The sequence below is a fragment of the Erythrolamprus reginae genome, chromosome 3, assembly GCF_031021105.1.
Source record: "Erythrolamprus reginae isolate rEryReg1 chromosome 3, rEryReg1.hap1, whole genome shotgun sequence".
Lineage (NCBI taxonomy): Eukaryota > Metazoa > Chordata > Lepidosauria > Squamata > Dipsadidae > Erythrolamprus > Erythrolamprus reginae.
In genome coordinates, this window is record NC_091952.1 from 194,403,590 (window position 1) to 194,425,978 (window position 22,389).

General features: G+C 39.3%; 1 protein-coding gene across 2 annotated transcripts in view; it reads right to left on the reverse strand.

Moving 5' to 3' along the window:
• CDH7 (cadherin 7) overlaps positions 1–10,971 on the reverse strand; it is a 166,247-nt gene extending 155,276 nt beyond the window's left edge. For both annotated transcript variants that reach the window (XM_070747466.1, XM_070747465.1), the window contains exon 1: positions 10,846–10,971. The gene's annotated coding sequence lies outside the window, so the exon portion shown is untranslated. The remainder of the gene's footprint in view (positions 1–10,845) is intronic.
• Between the last annotated feature and the right edge of the window lie 11,418 nt (positions 10,972–22,389).

Here is a 22,389-nt window from a genome sequence, read left to right on the forward strand (position 1 = left end):
CAGCACATTAAAAGAACAGGGCACGAAATTGACTTTGAAAAAACTAAATTACTCCACAAAACAGAGAATTTATATAAAAGAATCTCTCTAGAAGCTATTGAAATTGAAAAAAGATCTTTTTGTTTAAATAAACGGGATGATACCTCGCGCCTGCCAGAGATTTGGAAACCAGCCTTAAACAAAATAAAAACTTCATTATAATCAATATGTCAATCCTTTAATTATTATGATTTTAGAATTTTATATTTGGAAATCAGACTTAAACAAAACACTTCATAATCTTCATACCATTCCTTCTATAACCATGATTACACCAACCAATCAGATCACGGAAGCATAGTCACCCAATCTATTTGCTACATTCAAAGCAAATCTCCACCCCCACACTACATGCTAAGAAGAAAAGTCAGTTGCTAATATTCATTTGCAAAAACACAGAGATTGGAACTCCAGCCTGATGATGGTAAATGTGATTTTACCGAAACGTCGCATAGACATGCAAAACATTACACAGGGCAAAACCCGAACTCAGAACAATCTACATACATATACCCGTGAAAATTTACGAAAACAAATATATATATATATATATATATATATATATATATATATATATATATATATATATATATAATTTTATTGTTATATATTTTAAATTACATATTTGATAACCTTGCTGGTCAAGAAATAAGCTACATTATAACCATTAATTGATAAATCGCAACTACTTTTCATCTAAAACAATTATTCAACAAAAGAGAGAAAAACTGAGAGTTGAGGAAGGCCTTCTTGGATTGGCAATATGTTGTCCTATTAAAATCAATGGTTTTTAAAGTGTATGGAATCCAGCCCTGAAGAAATTTTTTTAAAAATAGTAAGGTCCCCACATGGCCCATTTTTGCCTCCTTGGCCTCCAGCAGTACTCTGTTGACCAAAAATGGAAGCCTCTGTGCGGCCCATTTTTGACCAGCAGAGTGCTACAGGAAACCAGGGAGGCCAAAAATGGGGGGGGGGGAGGAGCAGGCCACCCATTTTGGCCAACAGAGAACTGGAGGCCAGTCCTTTGATATTTCCAGGCCAACCTGTGGGTCAGATTTAAGCACCCTTTGGGTTGGATCTGGTCCGCAGGTACCCCTGCTCTAAATCAGTAATATGTTATGAAAAAAAACCCCTATATATAAGGGGACTAATACTGTGTTCATTTTTTAAAAAACGATTAAGGATGAAAATGGAACAATGGACTTAGGCGATTGGCAACTGCTTAGACATTTCCCTCTTCCCCTGTCACAAGAGAAGCCTGTACTTTTCTATTCCTACATATACATAAACACAGATGTACAACACAAATTAAGCATGGAAACATAGAGAAAGATGCTACATACAAAGAGATGCAACAAGAAAATGCAGATTCAAGTAACCAAAGTCTGTATGCCTTTTCCCTATCATACTTAATGTGCAAAACTGTTGCGGTAACATGCAAAATCTTAATTTAAAACAAACTATAATTGGAAGCATTTACTTTCCTGCTTCTACTTTACTGCTGGTTACAAACTAGTGCTGTTTTGTCATTAATAAATCTTACCAATCAGGTTTAATATAACCTATGCATTCCAATGTTCCCCCAATCATGGTTTATAATTTTCTTCTGATTGCAAACCCTAGTACATTCAGCTGAACCACAATTAAGCTTTAACCTTTGTTGTTCTCTCAGCTATCACTAAAGTCACACAACTCCAACTTGGTTATTGTAACCATCTGATATTGATAAACTGTCATCTTTATTTCAGAGAGGCAGCAGATTGTTATTTAACGGGAATAAAAATACCAACTCAATTTTCATAAGAAATGTCAGTAAAACATTTGCAATGTGTTAGGGTCTTTTTTTTTTCTTTTTTGTCCAACCACTCTGAAATGTCTTGCTCTGAAGAAACATTTATATTCCAGGGCTGCCATAATAACCTTGATTATTGTGACACAAAATTGCTGCTACTTTTCCTTCTAAACTTGAAGAAGGGGCATGAAAATTGCCATACTGTATTGGAATGGAGCATTAATGTACAACTTCAACCATAAATTGAGAAGAGTCAACGGCATTTTTGCAATGCCACTGTAAAAATTGTGCAGTATCATATATCGAACAGAACAGAACAGAATTCTTTATTGGCCAAATGTGATTGGATACACAAGGAATGCCGCTCCGAGGCTTCGGAGATGGGCGGCATACAAATTTTAATAATAATAATAACAATAATAACAATAATAATAATAATAATAGTAATTTGTTTTTGGGTTATATGCTCTCATATGTCCCATATTAAAGAAAAGATGTATTTGTCAAGAATCATGATAATTGGGGGCTTCTAAAGAAACTAGCAGAGAACTAGGTTGGTGTAATGATTAAAGCATCCAGCTCCAAACTGGGAGACTGTAACCTGTTGCTTGTATTCTTAAGATTTTTATTAATATTGATTGTTTCCTCAGTGCTTATTTGACTCCTATAACCATTAAGTGTTGTACCTCATGATTCTTGACAAATGTATCTTTTCTTTTATGTACACTGAGAGCATATGCACCAAGACAAATTCCTTGTTTGTTCAATCACACTTGGGGAAGGAAGGAAGGAAGGAGGGAAGGAAGGAAAGGAAGGAAGGAAGGAAAGGAAGGAAACGAAAGGAAGGAAGGAAGGAAGGAAGGAAGGAAGGAAGGAAGGAAGGAAGGACTGTGAGTTCTAGTTTTGCCCTAGGCACAAAACATACTAGGTGACCTTGGGCCAGTCATTTTGTCTCAACTCTAGAAAGGAAGCAATGGAAACCCATTTTTGAAAAGTCTTGCCAAGAAAACTGGAGGTCTTGTCCAGGTAGTCTGTGACAATCATATGGGGGAGGGGGTGCGCCCCATATCACATTTTTCATCTCCGTAAAATGTTTTTCCTTAACTTCTTAACTAAACATTATTCCAATTCTGCTTATATCGTAAAGACAATCTACAACTTTCTCCATTTTCTAGAGAGCACATTCTTGTAATTCATACCAGTTAAGCATTCCGGTTGAACTGTGACTTGGTCATCACCCAGAAATCAGCTTTCTGCTAACTATGCACATTCATCAGTGCAAAAAATAAGATGCTGAGACTTTTGAAAGAATTCAGAGAAGAGCAACCAAAATGATTTAGGAGCGTAGAAGCTCAAACATATGAAGAACTATTGCAGGAACTAGCCATATCTAATCTAGTGAAAAGAAGGACGGAGTAACATGATAGCAAATTTCCAATACTTGAAAGGCTGCTACAAGGAAAAGAGGGCCAAGTTATTTAACAAAGCACCTGTAGGCAGAACAAGAATCAACAGATGGAAATTAACCAAGGAGAGAAACAACTTAGAACTAAGGAGAAAATTCCCAACAATGAAAATAATTAACCAGTGGAACACATTTATTTATTTATTTATTTATTTATCCATTCATTCATTCATTCATTCATTCATTTATTGGATTTGTATGCCGCCCCTCTCCATAAACCCGGGGCGGCTAACAACAGTAATAAAAAACATCATATAAATCCAATACTAAAACAACTAAAAAACCCTTATTGTAAAACCAAACATCCCTACAAACAAACATAGCATGCATAAATTGTAAAGGCCTAGGAGGAAAGAATATCTCAGTTCCCCCATGCCTCACGGCAGAGGAATTACCTTTGTAACTTGTGGCTATCCCTTACTGGAAGCTTTTAAGAAGAGACTGGAGGGCCATTTGTCAGAAATAGTATAGGTGACCTGCAAGAACATGGGGTTGGACATGATAACCTCCAAGATTCCCTCCAATTCTATTACTATTACTAACTGTCCATTCCACCAGCCCAAACAAAGTTATAGACACTGTATTGGCTTCCAAGTATTTTGAAATTATAAGGGCAAAAGTAATCCACTGGCAAAGGGAGAATAATATCTGCAGCACTACACCAGTGATGGTGAACCTATGGCACAGGTGCCACAGGTGACACGTGGAACCATATCTGCTGGCATGCAAGTCATCGCCCTAGCTCAGCTCCAACGTGCATATGTCTGCTGGCCAGCTCATTTTTGGCTTACAGAGGCTCTGGGAGGGCATTTGTTGCTTCCCAAGAGCCTCCAGAGACAAAGGGGAAGGGCATATTTACCCTCCCCTGGTTCCAGGGAAGCCTTTGGAGTTTGGGGAGGGCGAAACATGAGCCTACTGGGCCCACCAGAAGTTGGGAAACAGGCCGTTTCCAGCCTCCAGAGGACCTCCAGATAGTGAGGGAAGCTGTTTTCGCCCTCCCCAGGCATTGAATTATGAGTGTGGGCACTTGTGCATATGTGATGCACCCACACTTTTTTAGCACCTGGGGAAAAAAAAGATTCACCATCACTGGTATGGATCATGGTCAGATACAATAATGTTTCAGGTAGGTTTCCTGTATTTCTAGCAATATACCTGTCTTAATGTGATAAAAAGCTTTCTTAATAACAGAGAAAACCAAAAGCTCCCTCGAGAGAATGTGTTGTTGGAAAGAATTACTATTCTAAACCAAGGGAATGGTGCATGTCATGCAAAATATCCGGAAATGACCTTCTGCGCATGTGCAGAGGGGTTTTTTTGCAAGCCATGGCAACTAGAGGACTGGTTCGGGAGTGTGAACCATCGGTCATCATTGCCAGTTCAACGAGCGGCAGTAAATTTCCGCTACTGGTTCTAAAGAATGGGTCTGAACCGGCAGCAATACACCACTGGAATCATGGCCCAGAATAATTCTAGCAAAAGAAAGAAGAGAAAAATCTGGGCATACCCAATGTCAGACATTCAGAGTTCTTTTTATCTATCTAGGATAATAAATAAAATATAAATGAGTGAGTAAGTTTGGCCTACAAGAATCCTTGCATCCTTTGTAGGAACTCATTATTTACTCATTGCAGAAGACTTTAAAAGCACAGAGTTTTGTCATTCTAATTATTTTTGTTCAGTTAAGTGGCAAGACATTTTTTCCAACTGGATAGTTTACTTGCTTCGGCCTTAATGGTTGCTATTTTATCTGCAGAAATTCTTTACTTTTATGTTGTTGCCTTTCCAGTTTGTTTAACATGGCAATGCATTCAGTTTGTTAAAATATGAGAAAACTGTCTCTCCAATTGCATTCTGAGGAACAGCCAGTTGTTTATTAAATATGCCTGATTGTGTTTCATATAGATGTATGTCTTAGAACAGTAAACACATATACTAGGCTGTGTAAGCGTATGTCGGAGTAGCCATCCTTTCAGGATCATTTACTGTACAAAGTCATTAAATATCATCATGGCATTCAAGTTACAACTGCCAAAGCATACATTTAGCCTTATTTTTGTCAGCTTGAGCAACAGATACTAATGCCACCGAAAGCAATAACGTGATTGAACCTTCCTCCTACGATTTAAGTGTCATTTGTGTCATCTCTGCTTCAAGGAATAAAGTACTGAGTGAAGGAAAAAGAAACTTCAAGTTTTTGTTTTAAAATGTACTTGTCTCAACCTTGAATGTCTTTAGAATATACAATAAATGCTTGGGCAAAGCACTAGAGGAAAACATTTTGCAGTTCAAATACATATGCTAAACATCTAATAATAGCCAAAAATCAAACAGCGCACAATTTTTGTTAAAAAAAAGTCTCCTTCTAGTTCCATATATCTCATGATCTGCTGAAAAAGAAACTTATTTTTAGACTGATTTTTTTTAATGTAAGAATGAATGACTAATAGGGTTAATTGCTTCATGAACAGTCATATTGAAATCATATAACTATTTTGCAGCTAAGAGTTGAAACCAACTCAATGACATTTAATCAGTAAAGTGTATGCTGTCACATATAGCTAAGGTTTTATTCATCTTTTAAAAATGCTAATTATTGCATGATGATAATGATCGTCTATATAACCCAGACAGACACTGTATGTAGCCAAACTTAACTGATCTAAAAAGCTGATCTAAAAAGCTATGTTAAAGTTAATTCAAGGTTAGCTGAATGGAAATCATGAAATCCTAGGATAAAACACTCCAGATCCATATTCCTGGCACATAAATGTGTCCATCTAGTCCCCAACAGCTGAGGTAAACTCAAAGAAGGGTCTACCTTTTTATTCCAAGTAGTTACTTAATTAGAATGTAATGTAGGTGACTCTGAAGCCTTGAATCATTGAATGAAACTCTTTCCATGACATAAATAGCATGTTTAATCACAGTAAAATCTCTTCCTACTCTTACTGTTTTTAGAAGTGCTGTTTTTAACACCACTATACTCTTTTTGAACTCATCTATAGACTTTTGTATTACATCATTCTATCTGCCTTTCATGTTGCACTGGCCTCTGCTTGATTAATATTACTGTCTCTGTACTCATAACTACTCCCCAAAACATTACAATCATTTTTTTTAAAGTATCTTAGGACAACTGTCTTTTCATGGTAAAACATTCTACAGTGGAGTTATAGTTCTTGTTTCCAAATACATATTTGGAGCTTTTTAAAATCCTCCATGAATTGCCTCAGGATTTTGTTTTGTTTTTCTTAATGCCCCAAAAATTGAGTGTTATGGAACTGACCAAATGTTGTCCCTGATTCTCACTCTCTCTTGAAATGCCCTTTACAGGAAACCACAGACAATGCTTTCTTGAAAATCATATCTATGAAGGTCATCAAGAGTAAGTCCTTCAGCTCTGAGCTCTTTATTTGAAGCAACTCCCACTGTGTTGTAATAATCCTAATGTTGATTAATACCCACGGCATCTGAACGATCACTCCTTCAATACTGCCGAAGCAGCAAGTTTGTCCCATGATAAAAGACCAGATGTAGTTACAAGCTTTACAATTCATCATTTTGTTTCAGAATTCCCCTAAGAAAATTGCCACAACTTTTGCTCCCTCCTGTGGGTTTTTAAAAAGTACTACTCTGGTCTGGGGAATTTTTCTTTTCCTTTTTTTAAAAATTCACAATCAATGCATTTTTTTTCTGTGAACACTGGCTTTTTAAGAGAAGGAAATGTACAATATGCATTATATAATTAACAGACAACTAACTTAGATTACAAGTTCTGATTCGGAATACAGTTTATTGGAAAAAGTCTGGAAAGATTAGTTCAGGAAGATAGGTCTTTGAAACTGAAGCTGCATAATTCAGGTCATACAACTTTTCCTAGGTATGTATACTAAATACCAAACACTTGCTCTTGTTGTTAAAAATGAATGCCATACAGTAACACATGTCTTTTGTGAAATCTGAATGAGTGCCCCCTGTCTTAACCCATTGTCCTGTTATACTGTTCTAACTTCAGGTTCTCTCAAAGGCTGCAAGTTTACCCACAAGCAAAAGGCACACTTTTGCGAACAGCGCAGCTTTCTACAAATAGGAAAACAGACAATCCATTACAGGAGGTTTAAGGAATAGTGCTGAATTGTAACAATTTGAATTGCTTTGATAAAAGAGTGCTTTGATTTGAGAAACAGAGCTGGAAAATCCACATCATTTCCTTTCAAGCCTTTCATATTAATGAAATACAAATCACCTTCCAAACTTTTCCAATTTATTTCAAATATGCATTGGTCAGTTCAAATATGGAGAGAAGGATTCTACAGCACCTCTTTGGATGCTTTGTCCTTTGTAATGGCAGCTTCCCTTGCTTGCCCTGAGGATCACATAACTAACCCTTAGCCCTTCTATAGCACATGTTCCATCATTTGAACTGAAGATAGAAGGATGGCCCTAATGTCCATATGCAGACAAGGGCAAAGTAACACTCTATTACATACTGATCAAATTGGAATCCAGATTCTAGCAGTCATTTTGCCTTTATCCATAATTTCCAAAGATGACTTTGTGACAGTTCCCTGCAGAGCCATTATATTCCCAGAGGAGGCACTCATGCACTGCTGCTTATAGCTGCATGTACAGCTGTGGCAAAGGCTGAGGTAAGCATCATCTGTCTTTACTATGCTCCCTCTCCAAGCAAAGTTTAGCTGATGCCTTACTCTCCTGAAAAAGCAGGACAATGGAGCTGGCATGGAAATATATTCATGAACAAATGGTGCCTAATCAACTAAAGTAAGTGAGGATAGTAGTTTCTCAAAGGTGCCCCTGAAGTAGTTGGTGGTGAAATAGCCAATGAGATGCAAATTCAAGTATCAGTTTGTTCCAGACTATGCTATATAAATAACTGGCTAGCTATTCAGATCTGATCTCAGTTCCCTTAGAAGTTGATAAGAAGCAACTCATGATTAGCCAACTGCATTTGGAGGGCTTTGAGAACTAAAACAATCACAATCACCTGCCTTTGGGGGAAAGGACTTTGATTTAGAATTAATCAAATAGGTTTCCATATGAGTGGCAAACACAAGTTTTGAGAATATGATTTTTCTAAATATTAAGCTATAGCTAAACATCTAGGATGCTGCTCTGATGCACAACACCCAATGGATAAAGGCTGTATCTTTCACAAAAACAATTAGGCATAAGGCTGAGCTACAATTCCACAAAAGTTCTACAATACATTTTTACATATTAGAGAAGCATCATAAGCATTAACAAGTAAAAGTTGTAAAAGTAATGTTAATACCATCCTACCAAGATATTTATTAATTTATTATTCTACTTTGCACAGATAACCTTATATTTTGGTAAGACTTTAGCTACTTCACATGCATGAAGCATTTCTTATGAATTCTCACACAATTTATGAATTGGGGAAGTTTTCTCTTTCAGATTAATCAACTCAATGGTTCCAGATGTAGTTCTAAAAAAAGCTATAAACTTTTGACATTTACATTTGAAGAGCCTTATTGATTTGGTAGTAGATTATATATTGCTATGTTCTGCTTACTGGTCTAATATGCCAGCAGTGATGCTTCAATAATAGATCTAAATCAGCAAAACCTTTTTTTATTGATTTCCCCCCTCCCATCAAACACTCTCAGCCTTATTTGTTGATTAGCTGATTCTTTGTCATTATTTTAAATTAAAAAAGATAACCATTAAAGTTAAACGCAATCTTTAGGATGCCCTAGAAGCTACATTTTTCCAGAAACCTGAACCTATTTTTAACCACAATTTCAAAAGTAAACATAATACAGGAGTAATGTACACAGTCACAGTATTGCTAAATTCTATGACCTTGATGTTGCTTAACAATGTAACGATGCTTCTTTTCTTGCTAGTTTTTCATTGGTTGTTTTTTATAATTGTGTTGAGCTTAATATCACACTCAGCATTCCACTTTTTCAAATCCAGTCAAGCTTACCCCATAAATTACAAATATATATTCATCTTTTTGCTAAATGGCATTTGGGAAAAACATATTTAGGATTAACTTTCACCAAAATTGGTCAACAAGGAAAAAAACCTCATCCATCTACAATAGCCCCCACCCATCATTGCCTGATACAGGAGATGGCAGTGATTGACAATAAAAGGTTCCTGGCAAGGTACTCCTGGATTTGGTCTAACAAAGGATTTTTTAAAAAGCCCTTTACTTTGTAGGAGAGGGGGCAAAAGAGCTACACCAATAAAACTTTTGAGAAGAAACCCATAATGACAAACAAAGCCACTTCAAGTCTGTTCTGACTCTAGATGTTACCAAACAAGGCTTTTGGAAAATGAACCCCCCCCCTCCAAAAAAAGAAGTATCAACGATCCCATTTGCACAATAAAGATCCCCTAACAGCAACCTTTTCCCCCCATAATCATATCCGTTTTTGTTTCTTAAAGTAATTGAAGGTAATTAGAATCCGACTGAATCGCAAAAGCAAGGAGTGAATATTCAGGTTGCTGTTTTTTTACTTTATTGATTTAACTTGACATCTGAGCATGAAGTCCAACAAGGCAAAAAACCAGCTCATTCTATGTAGGGCAATCTACACGCATATGCACAATGAAGCAGGTCAGCGGGAAACCTTCAATCCCGCAAGATCAACCTTACAAAGTGAATGCTAATTATTATTATTTTTTAAAAAAGAAGAACATGCCCGCGTCTCGCTTGCAAAAACCGGGAAGCATCGTTACCAACGCAGAAGTAGTAGTCAGCGGCGGCGAATTTTCCCCGCATCCCTTTGCTTGTTCAGCCGATGGCACCCGCGCCAAAACATCAGGACTAGCACCTGAGTTTGCCCACAAAAACTGCCAGAGGGCGAAAGGGGGCTGTTATTGGCTCCTTTCCTGCTTTTTTTAATTTTTATTTTTTGCTAGTTGATTGGCAGGTCGCTTCCTTTTTCACACGGGCTGCTGACTTGGTCCTACGTGATTTTACCGCGGCCGCCGGGGAAATTAATTTTCCGGTGGCTTTCTATTTAAAAAAAAATAAAAATAAATTTATTTTTAGGGATGGTCTCAAAGCAGGACATTCAAGGTTGACTTCCATCCTTCCGAGATGGGTATAAAATGAGGACCCACATGGGTTTGCGGGCAATAGGCTGACTCTATAAACCGCTTAGAGAGGGTTGGTGAAGCAATGTAAAGCGGTATATAAATGTAAATGCTTATTGCTTAATTGCCGCTATTGCGCCCAGCTAATCTCTTTGCTGCATGACAGATCCGGGCGGACTGAAGGGAGGGAGGAAGGGAGTAGGACCGATCTGCTGCTTCCCTACGAAAGGCTTTCGTCGGGACGCTAGATCTCCACTTTCTCTCCGGAAAATGCTATAGGGATCTTGGCTTAGCGGAAGAACCACGCGATGGAAAGGAAACTTCGGAATGCGGGACCGCCGGCTCGGGAGTCTCCCTGCAGCCTGGCACCTGTCTTTGCCCTGAGTCTAAGGAAGCGGTAGTTGCGAAGAGGGCTGTGAACAAGCCCGCTTGTTCAAGGAGGCAGCCTTACCGGGTCGCTCTCCTTGGGCTTCCCCTTCGCCGTTCAGCCGCTGCTGCCGCCGCGAGGAACCGTTAATCCAAATGGAAGGGATGCAAAGCGGCGAAAGTCCTTCGCTGTGCCGGTTCTCGACCATGTGCCCGCCGGCTCCGCTATAGAACTTGCTGGCTTCGGCAAGCCCCCTTTGCTTGAGCGAGACTCCCCGACACAGGAGGGGGTTCCCTTCCGTCCAATCAGAGCGCGCCCGAGAGGCCGCGAGAGCCAGTCAGCGGCGAGGGGGGGCGCTGCTCCCGCCGTGCGATCCCCTCCCCTCCTCGCCCAATGGGCTGTTTCTTGGTCTAGCGCGGCGACTGAGGCGGCCGTTCAGCTCGCGCGCGTTTTTCCCTCTCTTCGCTGAAAAGAAGAAGCGAGGCGACTGCCGCTCCTTAGGCGAAGCGGCTCCGCCTCGCCGCCGGTCAGAAGGAAGGAAAAATGAAATAAAATGAAATGAAAACGAGCGCCGAGAGAAATGTTTAGTCCTGCCCTGCCGCGGGAGGGGTAGAGAAAAGCGGGTTTTTAGACCGAGAAAAGCCTTGCCCGTAGGAAGCTCGAGCCCGTCCGGAGTTTCGGAAAGCCCACAGCACAGTGTAGCAGCAGCCTCCTCCGCGCCCAGCCATCCCGCCTTTCCCTCCTCCTTCTCCGGGCTTTGCAATCACAGCACAATATCCTCTCCCCACACAAGCGCGCGGGCGAGGGGAAATCGTCCTGCGTCAGCAATTTGAGGAACCTGCTTTAAAACAACCTGCCTTTTCTCGAGGCTGAGCTTCCCGGCTCCAGGTGGTCGAGGACATTCGCCGCCTGGCAGGCGGGAGTTCTCTAGATCAGGCGGGAGTCCCTTTTAGCCGCAGCTCAGGACGCCGGTGGGAAAGTGTGTGTGGGTCATTCCCTCAAGAGAGCCCCCCAAAAAGAAGTTGGATCTTTTAGGTGGATGGAGGCTGGGGTATTTCTTCTTCTCTCCCTTCTCCCCATGCGTGTTTTTTCCCCCTTTTAGGCATATCAAAAATCGCTAGTGCTGGTCCGCTTTGCAACCAGGCACGATTTTTTTTTTACTCACTCACCTCTATTCTCCATTCCCCCTCCCGTCCAACTAGCCTCTTACCATAACCGCCCATAACGTTTGAGAAGGACGAATTTAGATGGGCACCAAAGGGGAAAAGTAGGCGAGGCTTCTTCCCTTGAGCTAGGGACAGGGTTGGCAGCTAATCTAGTTCCTGGAAAGGGATTTGGGTTTAAAAGTGCATGAAAACTGAAGCGGTGGGCGGTGGAGTGAGAAGTGTGGTAGTTACAAGTAGCTTGTCATATAAAGCAATGATCGATTGGGCTCCCTGGGCAGGTAGAGAAATTATGCCCTAATCGGAAGTTATTTTCCTTAAAAGTTTGCTTTTTTCCGCTTCCCCAGTCTGTCCTAGTTCTACTTTCAAAGAGAACTGTAAGTGAACCTTCCCAGCCACCTGTCAATCATTCCATGCTTATTTTATTTATTGCATTTATATGCCGCTCACTCCCAAACGGACTCCGAGCAGCTGGTTGCAAATATGGAAGGAGGGTTAGGAGACAATCCATATCCCATACTTGCTGCTGTGGTGATGGATCTGAGGCTTAAAAACACAATAAGTCAATAAAATAAAAGAGTGTGACACTATTTTTCAAAGAAAATCCCTAACAACCTAGATTCAAGGTACAGTCCTCGAGCAATATCCAGTCCTTTTTTCCCTCAGGAACCATCTGCCCCCTCACTGAAGGCAGCAGGAGATCCAGTAAGGCCCCTTATAAATGATCAAAATACATCCATCTGACCTTAGATTACTGCATAGCTAACACTTAAACCATAATCATTAGTTACTCATGGGGAAATGCCATCTTCTAAGGGGGGAAAAATCAATTAAGGACACAGGTCTATCCAGACTTACTAGGAACAGAGCTTAATTGGCCATGGGGGGGACATTTCTTTCAGCAGCATTCCTATGGCTGAATATTCTTTATATTTTTATGAATCAATATAAATGTAATAAAAGTATCTGGATATATGCAAGTGCATCTCTCCATTCTGTGTTCTGCAATATGACCATCTCACTAGATTTAACAGAATAATGCATGTAGCATTATTCCTTACAATCTTGAATCCCCAGTAAGTTTTCCTATAGAGAGTAAATATTACTTCCACCATCCTAACAAACAAGAGAATAAGTTATATTTTCAAAGTCAGGATAAGAAAAGCTAGGATTTTTTAAACTCACACACCCTAGTTTAACCTGTGTTTATTCTCTCTCCTTTCAGTTAGCAGCTCCCTTTGCGACCCAGGATTTTTACTGGTTCTATCTGTTGCTTACGTTATTAAGCATTTCTTATTTCTAGAATGGAAAGGAAAGTGTGAGAAAAGCATGTTACAAGTGGGATTAAGGGAGGGAGACTGGTTTTAGAAGTAAAGAGAAAAAGAAGCACATAGTGTTCAACTTAATAAGAAAAAAAATCATGTTCTAAAAACACTAGAATGAAGTGTCATGGAGTGAAGTCATGTTGGCAGCACAATATTTTGGAATATTGTGTGTGGGAAGGCTAAGTTGCAAGAGGAGACCACTGCAAAAAAAATATACTCTGATAAGAAGCAACTTTGCATGTGCAGATGGACAATTTAAAACGACTGAGTAGACACTGCAGCCAGTGCTACTTCATTCCTCAATGTTCCCAGAAAGGAAAGTTAAGAAACTTTCATTCCTAATTCTGACAGCCTGATATAACTTTTGCAATGCCATCTCCTTTCCCAAACATTTCAATTTGCCAAGATTTTCCCCATTTTAGATTGACTGCAAATGGATATATGCAAGGTTTGCCCTAGGCCAGGGATAGGCAAAGTTGGCACTTCTATGGCATGTAGACTTCAACTCCCAGAATTCCCGAGCTAGCATGATTGGCTCAGGAATTTTGGGAGTTGAAGTTTACAAGTCATAGAAGAGCCAACTTTGCCTACCCCTGCTCTAGGCCATGGGTGTCAAACTCATGACATCACATTGCTATCATGTGGCTTTTGTGACATTTTTTCACCTCCATGAAGCTGGGGCGGACACGACCTCCAATCAAGGTCATCTTCATTTAGCAGAGATGGGCCTACTGCTATAAAGTGAGGTCCATTTCAATCTGAAATTCTTAATGAATATTGGAAAGTATGTCCATATGACTTCAATCAAAATATGATGAGTCAGAGCACATATTAAAATAACTATTGGAAACAACACAAATGAAATCTGCTAATAAGGCTAACCTATTCTCACACAGCTTCTCACTTAACCATAATTTCTATTATATTTATTATATTAATAGTTATATCATACGAAGAGACTCCATTGAATCTCAGAAAAATAGCCTGGTAATGCAAAATGGAAGACCTTGTAAAGTTGCACACATGGGATTAGAATTACCTAGGTCCCTATCCACATCTTTTCTGTTTGTGAAAGGGAAAAAAAATGCAAGTATAAAAGATTGACCTACATACTAGAAAGGTACAAGGTACTTTTGAAAGTTATTGGGAACTCTTATGCTAAAGCACTTTGATACTTATTGTATGCAACCATACTTGTAATAAATTTGGGGTATTGCAATGGAATTCATCCTTTTGTTTTATGCCCACCACCCAGACACACACACATTCCCCACCACCAAATCGGGGGTGTTTCTTATGTAGTCCATCTTTCATCCTTTTGTTTTATGTCAATCATTTAATGACATCCATTATCCTGCTACTTTGGAGTGAACAGTGTGCAGTATGAACAAAGAAATACAAAAGTAATAGTTTCAAATATCCCACAGATGCTTTTTTTTTCAAGAGGCAACTGGATTTTCTGTTTTTTCTTTGAAGACATTTCACTTCTCATCTAAGAAGCTTCTTCAGCTCTGAGTGGATGATGGAATCTTCTAGGATGAGAAGCGAAACCTCTTCAAAGATAAACCAGAAAGTCTGGTTGCCTCTTGAAAAAGGAAAAGAACCTTTGGGGCAACGATGACCTGGATGACTGAGAATCTCCATAGACATTTCAAGTATTAAGCTTTTTGTGTCTGAAAAATTTGGTATTTTACAACTGAAAAATGCATCAATTACTTTTGATGTTAATTGAAAGAATTTTTCTCATTAAGTATTCTGATATATTTTTACAGGTTTTTCTTTTGTTCCTATAAGGTGGTAGAATGAATAACATAAGCTAGATAGATAACACTATCATAGTCATTTTAATATTTTGCATTTTTATTGGTAGGTATTTAGTGCATTACAAGAACTGTTTTTCCTGCACTATAAATGCCAGACAATAGCACTAGCACAGTTGGTATAGAAATCACATTTTAAGACATTTTTTTAACTTGTGCTGCTCATAAAGCCATGGATCACAACCATGGAAATCTAATTGAAATAAACTTTGTCTTTTGATTTGTCTTTTAGACAAACTAGCTTTCTCTTCAAAGCTCTTGTACATTTTCAAAGAAAAAAGCTGTTATGTGGATTTCTAATTAAATGTAGTTCTTTAATTCAAAGCACATTTTGAACTCTGGCAACACTGATAAGAAGCTATCTCAAGAATAAAGCAGTTTCCCTTATTTAAAATTGAAAATGGTGATGGTGTATATGTTTTGTTAATCACTGAGAAAAATCAAATATGTCAGTTTCAAATTGTGCAGCTTTTGAAATGCACAAAAGTAGATACTTCTCTAAGCATAAAATCAAAGAACAGTGTGATCCTTCAATGTATCAAGTCCTCTTAACCTGTTTTTTAGGTCTGTATTTTTTTGTCTGTATTTTGCTTTTACTCAGAGTCCAACAACAACAGATTATTCTTACACTATGCATTCATGGAAAAATGTTTGAAGCCACAAGAAATCTATCTCAAACCTATGTGCCCAAGGCTATTGAAGCATTATAATAGGATCCATTCAATCACAAAACATCTGCAGTATTCTTCTGTGTAGCTCCATACAGACACGGTACAGTTAACCATGGAAACTGTTCTTCATATACATTTCTTTTTATGTAAAAGCAGAGATAAGAAGAGTCGGAGACAAAATATATTTAGAACAAACGCCTCAATTATTTATTGGGATGCAATCAAACATTTCAGATTTAAAATAAACTAATACTTAAATCACCCCAAAAGTGCTTTTCAAAGGGCAACTGGATTTTCCTGATGTTTGCCTTGAAAATCTTTCACTTCTTGTCAAAGAAGCTTCTTCAGTTCTTGAATTTCAGCTTCTTGGAAGAGAAGCAAAACATTTTCAAGAAAAATGCCAAGAAAGTCCAATTGCCTTTTCAAAAGCACCTTTGGAATAAACATGACCTCGATTTTTGAGAAACTCCATAGATATTAATATATAAATCCATGTTAAAGAATAACATTAAAAAAAAGAGAGAGAGAACCAGCTACAACATAAGCAACCAACAGATTGTTTACTGACCAATAGTTTTAGAGCCACACATACTACTTTTAGAAGAAAGAAGAGCCTATCAGCTGGTTGGACCTTGTTAGAGAGCCTGGAGCAGAAATTCTGAGATGATTTATAAGGATCATTGGTTTCACTCAATCCTTCAGATAACCTCAGCTGGTGTCCCCAGAGAGGTGATTATCAGTGGCTGCTTACTGGTGATGTACAGTGGGGGTAGATTCAAGAGTGGAAACAAAATCTTTTTTTCTCCCACCATCATTGCTTTTTACTCCTGAGACTTGAGTCGCCTTTTCAATGCATAGACCCTATTCTGTCACCTTCTCTGTATCTCCAGTTTGAAAATTAAGCATATTTTACTGGATGATTTTGAATACTGTTAGATATCCTCAGTGATGCTGGTTACAGAAAGGACAGGATTGTGTCAAGCTCAGTTAGGAGAGTATAAATGGCAACAATACAAATACCTGATTGAATCTTAGATATCAGTCCATTTATTTTATTTTATTTTTTATATTTGATTTGTATGCCGCCCCTCTCCAAAGACTTGGGGCAGCTCACAACAGTAATAAAAAACAGTATAACAATGGGACAAATCTAATAATAAAAAATTATATAAAAACCCCAACAATTAAAAAACCATACAGCACATACATACCAAACATGAAATATAAAAAAAGCCTGGGGGAGATGTCTTAGTTCCCCCATGCCTGGCGATATAGGTGGGTCTTGAGTAACTTGCGAAAGACAAGGAGGATGGGGGCCGTTCTAATCTCTGGGGGGAGTTGATTCCAGAGGGCCGGGGCCACCACAGAGAAGGCTCTTCCCCTGGGGCCCGCCAAATGACATTGTTTGGTCAACGGGACCCGGACAAGGCAAACTCTGTGGGACTTTATCGGCCGCTGGGATTCGTGCGGTAGAACGCGGTTTGGGAGGTATTCTGGTCCAATGCCATGTAGGGCTTTAAAGGTCATTACCAACAGTTTTAATTGTGACTGGAAACCGATCGGTAGCCAGTGCAGGCCACGGAGTGTTGTAGAAACGTGGGCGAATCTGGGAAGCCCCACAATGGCTCTTGCGTTTTGCACGATCTGAAGTTTCCAAACACTTTTCAAAGGTAGCCCCGTGTAGAGAGCGTTGCAGTAGTCGAACCTCGAGGTGATGAGGGCATGAGCGACTGTGAGCAATGACTCCCTGTCCAAGTAGGACCGGACCTATTAGTCTTGTATTGATACTACAATCCCTCCTTTATTATAACACTGCTGATAAATGTCAACTATTTTTAACAACTACAGTTTCCCTGATTTGACAGCCAGGCAAGGAAGGAATAATCCATTTTTCCCAGAGAGTTGCTGTAAAATTAGTGCAGGGCAGGAAAGGTTAAATTTGTGGGATGTAGGAAATCAGCTAGATTGTGGGATTCAGAAAGTAAGAACTAAAAGCTGAATTGACCTTTCTGTGATACTCTCCGTATTTAGGTTATACTTTATTCAATCCCTAAAGGTCATGTCATGAGAAGGGGGAAAAAAGCAAGATACAGAGAGGAAGCAGCTAGCTCAATGACACAGAGAGGCCAGGGGCGGATTCCTCTTACCTGCGGATACCAGTGCACTGTGCATGCAACATGGGGAATCTTGCATGTGCATGCATCCCCAGCGTGATTTTTCTTCCACTCATGCGCAGGAAGCAAAAACATGCTGAAATCTCATGAGGGGACACCCACACCCACATGAGAGAGAGAGATTTTGGCGATTTTTGCTTCCACACATGCGCGGAAGCAAAAAACCCCACTGAATTCTTGCACGTGCAAGCGTCCCCTCATGGGATTTTGCTTCTGTCCATGCGTAGGAAGCAAAGAATACAAAAATAAAAAAGATGGTGGCACCTGAAGGACTAGCATCGGAGAGGTAGTGTGCAAATTGTGCGATCTGTTGGCCGCTACTGGTGCACAACCTAAGTCTGATAGAGGCCACATTTTGGGTTCAACAAATGAGAGGAAGAAGGGAGAGAGAGGGGAAAAAGGTTGTTTGGAACTAACAGAGTGGAGGAGTTCTCTCTAACATGCTGGAAAATTACAAGAAGAGACAAAAGAAGGCATAAAGTTTTGAACAAACAGTTATAGAGTTGGCAGCTTGGTCAATGTAGCATGCTAGGAATTGGAAGTTTGACCTGTGAGGTAATCGCTCAATAGACTTGGCTGGAGGAGATTCATAATTTGGAGGAACATCAACAGAAATGGAGAGAAGCAGATTGGAGTCCAAAAGGAAGAAGGAGAGGAAGGAGAACAGCTACATAAGGCTGTATGCCAAAACCATGACAGGAGTTATACAGTATATGCCAAGGGACAATGGAACGTTGGATTATTTCAGTGTGTACTATACTTTTAGACTATTGTATGTCATTAAGAAGGTCATTCAACCTCAGTGTGAGGACAAAATTCGTACTTTGGAGTAAAGCCAATATGTAGGGTACTAAAGAATTCGTCCCCATTGAAATCAATAATTTAGGATTGCTTAGTATTAACACTGCATCAGTGTTACACAGTTCAAATGTCTGCACAATATTTCCTAATGATATAAAAGTGATGAGATATTTTCAGATATAGGTGGGTTTTTTTCTTCTTTATTGAATGTCCCAGAAAGGAGGAAACCTATCCCATAGAACAGTGTGTGTTGTGTGTGTATTTTGTTAAGGCTGCAGGAGGACTTTTGGAAATAGGCCCAGGCAGTAATGGGCAGCCAAATTTTTTACTGCCATGCTGTGGGTGTGGCTTATTTTGTGGGTGTGGCTTGATGGTCATGTGACTGGTGGGAGTGGCTTGAACAATCATCATCATTCAAGTAAACTGTTAAGTCCTCGATTTACAACGTCACCAGTTTCATTCGCTGGGGTGACAATTTGCTTTGTGTTTCCCACATTCTCCTTTCTGGTTCACCCCTGCCTCAGGCTGGGTAGCTAGGTGAACGGGTGCCGATTAGCTGTTGAGAAAAGAGGAGGTAGGGAAAGGGCCCCCTACAATTCCTGCCAGTGCTGGTCTCCCTGCCGCTTTCGGAGGAGGAGGAGGGGAGGGAGGATTTAAATATATTGGAAAGTCGAGGGAGAGTCACAAGTTTATTATTGCCGCATGATGCCTTTTCATCTCAGCTGCAGGCAGAGCGAGGGCTTCACAAGAGGAAAAAGACCGCAGCCCAGACCACTTTGGCATGGCTTGGCTCAGCTCGGCTCAGCTATCCTTTTCCCCCTTCCTGCTGCTGCTGCTGTTGCTCGCTCCTTGCTTTTTTCCTCTTTCCTCCTTCCTGGACTCAGAAAGTGTCCAGGTGAGACTGGAGGGGAGCTGGGCATGAGAAAGGTAAGCTTATCTGAGCCCAGGAAGGAGGAAAGAGGAAAAAAGCAAGGAGCGCAGACGCAGCAGCAGCAGGAGGGAAAGAAAGGAGAGCTGAGCTGAAAACAATAATCCAGGAAGTGACTTCTGCCAGTTAGCTGGAGCTGTGCATGCAGCTTCATTTCCGCTGGTGGGACTGCGTTCCACCCCATCCTGCCTGCTGCCCATCCCTGGGCCCAGGGTCACATATAGTCCTAGTGTCTCAGGCTGTCCTTCCTCTAGTTCAAAATTAGCACTTTAAAAGCGAGCCAAAAAATGAGTAAGCAACAATTATGCCTAGTACACTCTTGGTTCAACATGTTCTGAATTCTTGGCCCTCACAAACACTTTGACAATTTTCTATGTCTATCATCAGAGATTTCAGAGTTGTCTCTAAAAGTGTCTTTATATACAGCATTGCAGCAGTTTTGTTATTCTAAATATATATAATTTTGTTTTCTGAAATCAATCATTGCCCCTGAAATAAATTTCTCTGCCAAGTTTAGTTGCTTTCCCAATACCTGTATTTAGAATGTCCTCACTTGGCTTTGGAAAATTATCATCAGCAACAACAGGCAAAAATGAAGAAACATTAAACATTTTTGGTTATCATGTCATGTAGCCTGCCTAATATTTTCCTATTTAATCAAAGTTCATGATGCATTTATTTTATTTGTTCCAAAGTTACACACACACTCACAGAGAGAGAGAGAGGGAGGGAGGGAGAAAGGGAGAGAAAGAGAGTATATACACACATATACATAGATATACTTCTGAAACAGTAAAAACAATATAATAAAAAGATTCAAAGCAAACACAAATATTAACTTTTTAAACATTTCAAAAATAGTACATACTATTTTTATTCAATATACCAGACTAAATGATTATAGAGATTAAGGATAAACATGCAGCAACTATTTTCACTATTTATTTATTTATTTATTTATTTATTCATTCATTCATTCATTCATTCATTCATTTATTTTGTCCAATACATAATACACATTGAAGAGAATAGATATGTAATAATATAAATAAAGAAAATAATAGAAGAAAAGATATAAAAGTATAGGTGAACATATTTGAAAGGAAGAAAAGATAAATGAGATAAGGAGAGACAATTGGACAGGGGACGGAAGGCACACTGGTGCACTTATGCACGCCCCTTACTGACCTCTAAGGAACCTGGAGAGGTCAATCGTGGATAGTCTAAGGGAAAAATGTTGGGGGTTAGGGGTTGACACTACTGAGTCAGGTAATGAGTTCCACGCTTCGACAACTCGGTTGCTGAAGTCATATTTTTTACAGTCAAGTTTGGAGCGGTTAATATTAAGTTTGAATCTGTTGCGTGCTCTTGTGTTGTTGCGATTGAAGCTGAAGTAGTCATTGACAGGTAGAATGTTGCAGCATATGATCTTGTGGGCAATACTTAGATCGTGTTTTAGGCGACATAGTTCTAAGCTTTCTAGACCTAGGATTGATAGTCTGCTTTCGTAGGGTATTCTGTTTCTAGTGGAGGAGTGAAGGGCTCTTCTGGTGAAGTATCTTTGGACATTTTCAAGGGTGTTGATGTCTGAGATGTGATATGGGTTCCAGACAGATGAACTGTATTCAAGGATGGGTCTGGCAAAAGTTTTGTAGGCTCTGGTGAGTAGTGTGAGATTGCCAGAGCAGAAGCTGCGTAGGATCAGTTAACAACTCTAGAAGCCTTTTTGGCGATATTGTTGCAGTGGACTTTGGCACTTAGATCATTTGATATTAGTATTCCAAGGTCTTTTACTGAGTGGGGGTTGGCTGTGAGATTTTGTTTATTCAGTTTATATATGAGGTTCGGATTCTTTTTGCCGATGTGGAGGGTAGAACATTTGCTGGTTGATATTTGAATTTGCCATGTGTTAGACCAATGTGAGACAAAGTCGAGGTCTTTTTGGAGAGTAGATGTGTTGTCCGTGGCGTTGAAAAGTTTTACATCGTCAGCGAAAAGAACACAGTTGCTTGTGATATGATCGCAGAGGTCGTTGATATATCTCTTACGTAAAGCAAGTGGAAAACTAAATTATGAATTCAAAGATAAATCACAGAAACATCATCAAAGTAATCAATAGTCTCTGTTATACAATGTACAACAGAAAGATTTGAAACCAGATAAAACTTAATAACTTGGATCATGGGGGGGGGGGGGGAACCTAATGACAATACACTATCCTGTACACCCAAAAGGCAGTATTGATTGGCTGTATTTGTCAAGAGTTGAAAGTCCCTCTATTCAGGACTCCTACAGGTGAAACAAGCTATAAAGGAATAAAAATATGATTTGAATAACTATATTAAGAAAAGTGAAGGCTTTGTTGTACTTTATTGGCTCAAGAGCCTGCTTTGTAGACTAACTATATAAAAGCAAAAAAAAATATCATGTAAGTAAACGTTACCTATGGTGGGGGAGATAAAACAACCATTTGATCAGGGACTGCAACAAAATTTCACAAACTGACTAAAAATGGCTTCCTGACTGAGTTGCCAAAATTGTTCATTGGAAATTGCCAGAGGTTTCAATTTGAATATAATTAAAAACTATTGGGATCATGAACTTAGAAAATTAATTGGTTACAACATTATATAAATTTAAGATCCAAATATATAAGGACCTTATTCATAATTGATATATGCTGATTAGTTAAAGCAAAAGAATAATCATGGAAGCCATTGAGATAGAAAAACATCCCCAAAATATG